The sequence below is a fragment of the Varanus komodoensis genome, unplaced genomic scaffold, assembly GCF_004798865.1.
Source record: "Varanus komodoensis strain SLA01 unplaced genomic scaffold, ASM479886v1 scaffold7_3, whole genome shotgun sequence".
In the NCBI taxonomy this organism is placed as follows: domain Eukaryota; kingdom Metazoa; phylum Chordata; class Lepidosauria; order Squamata; family Varanidae; genus Varanus; species Varanus komodoensis.
Window position 1 is genome coordinate 26,824,523 of NW_025336480.1, and position 10,809 is coordinate 26,835,331.

The 10,809-nt window shown below is 48.2% G+C and overlaps 1 protein-coding gene across 1 annotated transcript in view; it reads right to left on the bottom strand.

The window, feature by feature from the left end:
- PLCB4 (phospholipase C beta 4) overlaps positions 1-7,849 on the bottom strand; it is a 203,115-nt gene extending 195,266 nt beyond the window's left edge. The window contains exon 1 of the mRNA XM_044454159.1: positions 7,761-7,849. The gene's annotated coding sequence lies outside the window, so the exon portion shown is untranslated. The remainder of the gene's footprint in view (positions 1-7,760) is intronic.
- Positions 7,850-10,809: the final 2,960 nt, after the last annotated feature.

Consider the following 10,809-nt stretch of genomic DNA (forward strand, 5'->3'; position numbering starts at 1 on the left):
CTGACTCTGTTGTCGCTTGCAGTGAAACAACCCTTGGAGAAAAAGAAGGAAGCTGGGCTACAATCCAGGCTAATGCTGAGTTCCATCCATGAGAAACTGCTGAGAATTTGATGAAATTAGGATCCAGAATGCTGAGAGGCCCTTTGTGCACAGCTCAAGCCATAAGTCTTGCAAACGGGGTGGGAAGGAGAGGTGAATAATGCAGGACGTTTTCCATGTGTGTGGTCGCAGCTATTCTTAGGTGTGTATGTGGGCACACATGACAAAGATTAAGAGTTCACAGACCGCAACTTCCGGGGCTTACCAGAGTGAACTGAAAATGACTGAGGCCCACAGGTCCAAAGTGGTGACCAATGGAACTGAGAGCATTTTCTGTTGATGCCTAAAACCTCTTTGGCAATGGCTGAATTCTTTGCCACAACTCTTCCCTTCTAGCTTTTGCTTGGTGCCCACTCTCTGTTCCTTTTGGTGCCAGCTAAAAACCTTTTTATTTACCCAGTATTTTAACAGATTTTTATCTTCATTTTCACCATATTTTACTCTACCTCTGAGTGAGACTTAGCTGTGACAGTAGGGGGGAGGGGATACTGTGTTATCGTAATACAGTACCATGGTATGCATTAACCACATTGTTCTTTTACTATGTATGTTTTATATCATGGCATTTTTGATATTGTAACAGTCAGTCTTACAGGACAGCAACCCTGACTGCTCTTTAGAAGGCCAGGTACTGAAGATCAAACTCAAATACTTTGACCACCTAATGAGAAGGAAGAACTCCCTGGAGAAGAGCCTAATGCTGGGAACAATAGATGGCAAAAGAAGGAGGGGACAGCAGAGGATGAAGTGGCTAGATGGAGTCACTGAAGCAGTCAATGTGAGCTTGGGTAGACTCCGGGGGGAGGACAGGAAGGCCTGGAAGAATGTTGTCCATGGGGTCGCAACAGGTTGGGCATGACTTCACAACTAATATAACATTAAACTGTCCAGGCAACTTTGAGTTGATGAGTAGTCAAGAAAAGTAACAAATAAATAAATAAAAGCAGAGAGTTCCCTAACTAATACCTGTTAAGATATTCTATTTAGAGGTCTCATACCCAAGCCTCCATGTTTTGAGAAGAATTTGCTAATTCAGAGTTTCTAAATTGGAATGGTGCCCACAAGCACCAATGTGTTCAGGGACACACCCCCTTGGCACCCAACAGACTCCCAGCCTCTCCTGTTTGTTATTTCATTTCTTAAGATTATTCTTTTAAAAAAAATCTGGAAGACTACCATGCTATGAAGCAAAATGTTAACCCTTACCTGGATTCAAAATCTCGATTTGGACGGAGTTCATATTTTGGAACTCTTCCTGGTCCTTACATTCTTGGGCAAGTTATTTTCTATTAGTTTCCCAGCTGGCCTTCTGGCAAATGATTTCTTTTTTGTGGGGGGAGACTGGCCATGCCCACCATGGCAGCCATTTTATGAATGAGGAAGCCCTTCCACAGTAGGCATTTTGCTAACATGCCTGTGACTCTATCAAAACTCTGAAAGTGCCAACAGAGCCAAAGATTTTAGGGACCATTGCTCTAAGCACAGAAAACCATTTATTTTGCACTGTTTTGCCCCTCTGCCCACATGGCCCTTAAAGTCTTCTTACCCATCTCCAGACTTTCTTCTCCCCTTCTTCTGTTACACTTAACTTGCATCCTATCCCTAAGTGCCACCTTCTACCATCTTCCCTCGTGCTGCTTTCCCATTCCTTCCCACCCCCCACAGCAGTTTTCTTCTCTCATCTGCTTCCAATGTAGTCTACTGTTTATTTTTTCTTCTTAAAAACACTAGTCTTTCCCTTCACCAACTCCCACCACCACACCTGCCTATACAGTCTGCAGGGTACAGCCACGGAACAAGCGCTGGCACCCACCCAAAGGTGGAGAAACATTGAGCTATCTTCATGCCATAGCCAGCAGAAATTCCTGGGACAGCAGTACCTTTTCCATCCATCAGAGGCTTTCCTGCCTAGCCATGTCCACAAAAGATCAGTTCCCACATTGCATTGCCCTCACAAATATGAAATTCCTTGCCTAAACAAGCAAGCTCTTGGCTTTCAAAACCAGAAAATCCTCGGGAGTCTTCACATGCATGTGCAAAGAGTGCCTTCTACAAGCGCAGAAACACTCTGTGCCATGTTGCTAAACCAAAAGTCAGGCTCAGTCTTAGAACAGGTAATCTCAGTTCTCCAAGTACCATTCCATATTGACACCACTGGTTTACAAGAAGGAGGTGTGAGTGGACTCGGGGAGGATGCCAACATTTTCAGAAGTACGAGAAATCTCCAGGAAAAAAACACTGCAGTGACTGCTCCTCCCAAACACTGAACCCAGAGCAGCTCAGCTGCTGCACAGTGTTAAACAACTGTTGAAACGGGGTGAAGCTGGATGGGAAATAAGGTAGGAAGGGAAACAGAACAAAGCATCCTGAACAAAGCATACTGCAGGCTTTTTTTATTGCAGGGCCCAGTTGTTGTCGTTTTAAACCTTCTAACGCCATTTTTCAAAGATAATAAAGCAAGACAAAAATCTCATTAAAAATGAAGCAAGAAGTGATTTATTAACAAGTAACAACAAAGCAAATCAATTTGCCTATTTATCTAAGTATCGGCTGAACAAAAGAAAAGCACTGCAACTCTTTCAAAACCTCTGTAGAGGCGAGTACCTCATTCAGCAAGGAGGCAAAGCATTTGAAGATGGCCTCGCTCCTGGCTTCACTGTCCAAGTCTGATGCAAAGAAGGGGCACAGGTCTGGCCTTGCTCTCCTGCCCACAGCTGTCCCGTGGACTGATAAAGAGATTTCTACAAAACCCTGGCACCAAAATCAGCCACTAAGAGTCAGCTATTGAGCCTATTGCCTTCACCAAGCTGGTGCTCCACAAAGGATCTCAATGGCAGTGCCTGGGGCTGATGGGAACAATGGGACTGCCTGTACAATGTGTCTGCAGAGCATCAGGTGGGGAGAAGTGTTCACAAGTATAGGCACTGCCCTGACACAGGCAGCAAAGCAAATAGGTATTCTTCATCAGCAAGGTTGCCAGATCCTCTAGGAACCCCAGGAAAACAGGAAAATCCCTCTTTTAAAAGCATAGCTGAGTTGCTCCATTAGATGAGCCATATGCAAACATCCACAGCAAGGCAACAGGTTTGCTAAAACCAGCTAAGATAATGCAAGCCAGACAGCAAGCTTTCCGGTTCTCCAGAATGCTTCGGCAAGCAGGATGTAAAACAAAACCGGGGAGGGCATAGTGGCGGGGGCAGGCAAGGGAAACTGCTGTGATGGGTGCAGTTCAAGTTTATGACCATCCTGAGCTGCAGTGAAGGAGGAGCTCTGCAGACATAACAGAATGCATCCCTCGAGGTGCAAGGCAGATTATGAAAATGCATCCAGAACTACTTGGACAAAACAAAGGAAAAGACAAATGCTTCCTCATTTTGGGAAAAATGCATCCATAATTACACCTCACCTCAAAAGACACACAGGTCTCTGGGGGGCATGGAAGGAGAACTCAAAAACAAAAACTTCAACTGGAGTAAAAAGTACCTAAAAATTAACCAGCTGTGCTCAAAAGGACTACCACATTGCTTTTTTATTTTTGTTCACTGCCTCCCGAGTGACCTGGCCTTGAGCCAAAACCAAGTAACTACTAGGTTCTGTATTCATCAAAATGTAAGAGTATCGGGGGGAAGTTCTACATGTCCTAATACAGCCCTGGATGAAGCAAATACTCTGCTTTACACCTTGACAGGCTAATCCCATAATAGCTGCATATTTATTTCTGCATTCCAGTTTAATGGTTCTCAGCTGTACTTTTCACTGCAATCCTAGACTTGTCTACTTGGAAGTAAGTCTCCCTGAGCTCAGTGCCGCTTACTCCCAGTGATTCAAAACAAGATTGCAACACCGGGCAGCAACTATACTAATCTTCATCAACTGGGTGCCTTGAAGTTGTTTTGGACTGCACTTCCCATCATCCCACTCACCATCCCAGATGGGGTGATGGGTGTTGTAGTGCAATGACTGTGGAGAGCACTCAGTTGGGAACTACATCAATTACAGCCTTTTCTCCTCTCCCCATCCCATTTTGCTCATCTTACCCGATGAAGAGTCCTGAAGAAAACAAAAGCTTTCTATTTTGTGACATTTGCATTGGTCTAATAAAGGTATTGTCTTACTGTGGATGAGAAAAACGCCTTGTTTCTCCCTTCAGACCATAAAATATCAATACATTTGACTTTAGTGAGATAAATCACTATTGTGAGCAAGCCACAAAAATGTAAAAAGGCTGAAGTTACTCAAGCCCAAACGAGCAGGCATTACAGTCAACTATATTTCCCCACCTCAAATATGAAGCACTTAAGTAACTTTAAAACAAGGAACCCTTTTTTCCCACCTCGTGGCAGGAAGCAAATGAATATGACAGGTTCCCAACAGAGTTCCAAGCTGAACACGACTGCCAAAAAATTACTGGAACAATGCAGTCATAGTTTAAAAAAACAAACAAATTGCGCTAAACATCAGGGCGGAACGATGGATTTATTGGCAGAAGAATAAAAACCATATGACACCGTCATTCACACAGAGTGGTACACAAGAGAGACCAAGCAATTCTCAACTAAGGGTGCATCTTCAGGCAGGAAAAACACTGCAATTCCCAGCCTCCCCCCAGCTGGCACTGCTGGCTGGGGAATGCTGGGAGCAGTAGGTCTGTTTCTGCCTAAGCGTGCCTAGTATGGTGACTTAACATGCTGCATTTGGAGAGAGACTTGTTGGGGGGGGGGGGCAGAAATTTGGTCCCCTTTTCTCACCTGCAAAGGTGAAAGCTTTTCCTCACACACTGCAGCCAACTGTTTAGATTACAGAAACATGCTTCGGATATTTTGTTGTGCTTTGAATGTTTTGTTTTAAGTATGTTTTAAAACAAAGCTCCTGTGTGTGGGAGCATAACTGTAAGGCAAAGTTATACAATTATTCCTGTACTAACAATGCAAGCAGAAAGGTACCCATACTGCATGATCAAGGAAGGTTTTAGAATGGTTGCTAACACAGATCTATTTTTCATCACAAGTCTTCCCTGTAGCAAAAACAAGAGCCATAATCCAGTACAGAGCTGGGCACTTTTAAGTCCATCTGCTATAACTCTACTCTTGTAGCCTGAAATTTTGCAGCAAAATGGTAAATTGTTTTGAAATAAAGTTCCACTGGAAAAAAAGTACAACATACCTTAGTTGCTTCATTGCTTCCTACTTTTTAAATGGCAACTATTTATTTCATATGCAAAAAGAATCTTACCTGCAAAATACAAGGTTTGTATTATTCAAGGCCAACACACCAGCAGTGATTTATGCAATGCAAAACAGAAAGAAATGCTTTTATGTAAGTCAGGTACAAACACAACCTTTCAAAACAATAAATTCTGTGAGATAATTTACAAAAGACTACTTCAGGACCACACCAGATATCATCTAATAGTCAATATTTAGCTACAAATGCTGAATGGTGCTGCTGTCTGTTGCTCTTATGGAGAGTTTGCGATTGTCACTTTGGGGGCATAAATGACAACCCACAACCAGCAGAGTTGCACCCCTGTCTTGGCAAGAAACCTTCCCAGAACACTGCACATTCAAGCTAGCAAATTAAGCTTTGCTGGCTTAATTAAAGAAGCCGTATTTTGGCCACTTCATTTGACGCTTCGGAGATATGCCCATCTTGGAAAGCATCCTCCTGAGCAACCTGCATGGTGAGACTACAGTCCTAAACATGTGAACACACAAGCACAGCCTGCTGGTTTCAAGAAATGCTTGCTTCCAAAGGAAGCTGCTTTCACACATTGCTCTTTTCTGCACACACATACTCGATCTGGATGTCGTAACTCAGGCACCAGATGCCTGACTTGTGTGCCACTGACACAACCAGCCCTTGTGTCATGCTGCACAACTGATATGTTCTTCCTGCACTGACATTATCGCCACAAACAATAACTCACAGTCATACCCATCATTAAGATCCCAGCTTCCAAAAGAAACTTCCCTTCCTCTCCGTCTTGCTTCAGCAAGATCTTTTGGAAACAGAGGTGGTGGGTGTGCTCCCTGACAAAAGTCAACCTCCAAGGCGGAACACCAGTAGCCTTCTGCCATGTATCAGCAACCTCTCATTTGAGCATAATTTAGCCTCAATAAGTACCTGCAGGCAAAGAATTGCTTTTGTGAGCTTGCCCTTTCAAGTTATGAAAGAGAACATGTCACAGAGGGATTGTCCCTGTATCTGTATATTCTGTGCACACAGAAACAGTGACACGAACCAGATCAGGGTAGCATACCCTATGCCACGAGTAGCCAAAAGCAGTGATCGTGGCACATCTGGTGTCCTTTTGTGCATTGTTCCTGGCAGGCATTAACACTGATGGTTTATCACCAGTACTGTAACTACAGATCAAACCTATGTGTATAAAGAGACCTTGGACTTATCAGCTTCCAAAAATTACTCTCTTGGCCTGAAGCATTACCTCATCGGACAAGAAACGGTGGTGTATATGCAGGGGAGGAAGATGGAGGGAAAAACTCACAGGAAAATCCAACGGAGCTAGGTGGTTTTAGTTCTTTTCCAGAGCCCACACTGCACCCTGAGGCTTAACCAGCCAAGAAAACCCCATGTCTCATCGCACACCGTTCAGCCATGTCCCAACTTCACCTGGTGGGTCACAGGCAGACAAACCTGTGGTGAGAGGTGAATGCGTGCAGGGAAACAACTGGCACAGACAAGCAGATTTCCGCATACCCTATGATAAAAGGAGCCTGCCAAAAAGCGGGATGCCAGAGGGTCCGCCGTATGTCCTGGGAGGCAATCAGTGCCTATGTGATAAGGAAACTTCAATGCTACGTGGAAAGGAAGGCTCCACGCTCGCCTTCAGCGCAAGAACCCCGCTTTCATCTCGGCTTGGGAAGGCTCCAAAACTAAAGTTACACTTGACGCTGAAGCAACACTTATTACCATTGCCCTGACATTTCATTCGGATGCACGCAGGCAAAGGGACCTATTCCGCAGGCGATGATGGTGATGATGGAAAGAAGGATGAAGCGCAGACAATGCGATTAAGACTAGGATTCGAGCAGGGGTCTCAGACAGACGGGGGACCTGCCGCCGGTGCCACGGGGGCGGGGAGGGTCGCTTGCATGAGGGGGAACAAAGCCAAGGTGAAGCGAGCATGCCACCAACGAGCTTTCGCCATGAGGCTCTCGAGCAGCAGAGCCCACGCCAGGGCTACTCATCACAAAGAAGCAGACACTCGGGATGCACTCCCGGGCAGGAAAACCCCCGGGCGCCGCGGGCTTCACCTCCGAATAAGCACGCACCCGAGGAGGATGCAAGGGACCCGATCACGCACGCAGGTCGGACGCAGCCCCGGCGGGTCCCCGACTGCCACCCCGCCGCCCCACGGCCCTCCAGGGAGCCGCGCCACCGGCATCCACGCGCAGGCGAGAGCGCTGCGGGAAGGCAGCGCGGTTCCCCGCCGCGCTCAGGCCCTCGGCCCCGCTGCCCTACCTGCCGGCCCCTCCGCTCGCCCGCTCCGGAGACCCGGTGCGCCTGGGGCTGGCGACGCTGCCCAGGCAAGGCAAGGCAAGGCAGCTCTCGTTTGCAGCAGGAGCGGCGGAGGCAGGAGCACCGCATTCCCCCCTCCACCTCCCCGCCTGCTTTTCCCAGCGCTCCCGCCAGGGTCTTACATCAGCGGCCGCCGGAGGATTCCGGAGGGGGAAAGCAGAGCGGCGGCCGCGGCCGCAGCCAACCAGCCTTTTTGTTTGCACAAGATGCTCGGGGAGAGCGCGAGGAGGAGGAGACAGAGGGCGGCTTCCCCGACCGCCTCGCTCCCCCGCCCGCCGGGTCCCCAGCCAGCCAGCCCTCCGCTCCTCGCGCGGGGCGCTCTCATTGGCGGGCGGGCGAACACAGCGCAGCTCCGCGGGCGCGCAAGAGCGAGGAAGCGGCGGGACGCGCGCTCGCTCGCTCGCGTGCGGGGCGCGCGTGGCCACAGCAGCTCGGCCCCGGCGGGCCGAGCCCTCCTCCGGCGGGGGAAGCGCGCGCGAGATGGCGCGCGCGCGGGCGAGGAAAGCGGCGGCCGCCGTGGAGGGGCGCGCCGGCAGCGCCGAGGACCTTCCTCCGTGTGGCTGGTGGACCCCGGGCAAAGCGCGGGCGCCCACAGCGACAGAAGCGTGCCGCATGGCGGAGGCTTTGGCGAGCTGCTGCCCTTTCGCCGCCACGGGCAGCAGGCCCAGAGCCAGCCAGCCAGGCTGCCAGTTCCTCGCCTCCCTTTCTGCCATGCGCTCACACGCAGCGCAGGGCAACTGCGGGACCCAGAGGCTAGACACGGCTTCCCCCGCGCCCCCTTTTCCAAGAAGCGTGCACAATCAGACGTTGGACAGCAGACGTGCCACTGTTGCAGGAGCATGGGCAGCGTCTGGGCACAGGCGCTGGTGCAGCCAGCACTGATGCCTGGAGAGGCGCATGGCAACAGGCTGTGTACACTTGTCATGCACCTGGCAGCCACATCACGGTGATTCTCGTATGCGCCCAGCCATAGTTTACTAAAGAGTGGGATCGTGCACACAGCCACTCCCAAGCAGAGTTTGAAGGTGTGGGGGGAAGTTGCAGAAAGTCAGAACATGCTTCCTCCACATGCATTTTGCAAAATGTCCCTGGGGAAATGGGTCCATTCCCCACACATAGGCTTCACATTGCTACTTAAAAGCAAGCCCTACTGGATTTAATGGGGCTTTCTCCCAGTATAAGGATACAGTCGTGGGAATGGGGGCAAATAAGCAGGCCCCATACTCCAAACAAACTTAAAAGGAATTCAGAATAGTTAAGATATTCTACTTACTTGGAGGGGTTATTGCAAACTAGCAAGCTCACTTGTGCCTTTGGTATCTACCCTGCAGGTGACAGTTCTGTGTCCATTCTTGCCTAATCTTTAGAAGGCTTTTGTACCTGCCCTGCCCTGAAGAATGTGGAATAAATTGTCCCTGCTCAGCCTAACCTTCCTGCTACTTGTTTCCATTCAGCACGGATTTTAATTGATGCAAATCACTTCTCAAAACCAAGGTGGTGGGGACACGCATACAGGAATGCCACATTTTGCTTAACTGAGAATTCAGATGGGAGACTCCTGTACTCTACTGCACCTAATGGTTTGAAAACCTTTGCAGCTATTCAGGACCTGTTTGCTGATCTAGTGCAGATTCACAGTTCCACATTTTTCAAGATAACCTAGAAAAATTCATTGCAGATGGGACAGTACAGTCATCCCTAGCCTGATGCTCCCAAATATGTTGGACTACAACTCCCACTCTAGTGACTGTGGATTATGGGAGTTGTAGTCTACACCTGGGCAGCACCTGGTTGGGGCAGGCTGTGATATGAATACTTGCATACACACACTGGTGGCTATAAAAGTAAAGGTTTCCCGATGACATTAAAGTCCAGTCATGTCTGACTCTAGGGGGGGGTGCTCACCTCCGTTTCGTAGCCGAGGAAGCCAGCGTTTGTCCCCACACAGTTTCCATGGTCATGTGGCCAGCATGACTAAACACTGAGGTGCAGGGAATGCTGTTACCTTCCCACCAAAGTGGTACCCTTTTATCTACTTGCATTTGTATGCTTTCGAACTGCAAGGTTGGCAGGAGCTGGGACAGAGTACGGGAGCTCACCCGTCTGCAGATTCGAACTGTCAACCTTTTGATCAACCAGCCCAGCAGCTCAGCAGTTTTAAACCACTGCACCACCCACGGTCCCTCTGGTAGCTATAGGCAGCTGCTAAACATTGGGGCTGAAGTAGAAAGCTGCACAGCTATTCCTAGACCTCATGCTGTTTCCCAGGTTTGGCTCATACCCTGCAATACAGTAATGAGTTTAAGCTTACAGATGGTGCAAAACTTGAATTACAAACACTTATAAGGATTAGAATGCAAATGATCTTGAAAACTAGAGAACAAATTTTGACAAAAGCATATGCTTGGAAGCAAAAAGAAATCAAATGCACTCATTTAATTAGTTACTTATGATAGTGGTTGATATATACCTTGCTCTTCTAATTGCCACAGCAGCTGACAATATTTCAAAAGACAACAAAAGAAAAACCCAAAAATACAACAAAAGCAGCAAAATCCATAGCAGCGAATTAAGATAAAAGTCCTCAGATGATGACGATGATGAAGATACTTCACCAGTAGTGTGCCAAATGATACCAAAGTCAGTGACGAGGCAAGTGTCCCTGGGGAGAGCATTCCACAATCTGGTGGCCAGCAAGAGAAGCCTCTGTCCTCTGGGGCCATACCTTACAGATGGCAAAGACACCCAGAGATGGAGCTCCAAGGACACTTTGCAAGTACTGACAGACACATGTGGAGACAGGCATTCCTTCAAGTGAGCACAAGACTTGTCCAGAAGAAAAGCAAATACTGCCTCATACCAAAAAGTTTCCAAAAGTAAATGGAACTAGGCAGTGCTTTTTTTGTAAAAAAAAAAAAAAAAGGTGCCGGAACTCATGTCGCCAGCAGTAAGCACTCAGCGCGCGACCACACACACCGCGACCACACACCGCGACCACACACACCGATCCCAAGCCGGGCGGCTCGGACACAAAAGCAGCCCGCAGGCACTATGTTAAAGATGTTTGCTGCTGACCTGCTACGCTGACAGGCGATTCAAAATCACTTCATAAAATCCATTGGAAAAAAGGGTGCCAGAATGCTGTTCCGGTGTGTTCTATGACAAAAAAAG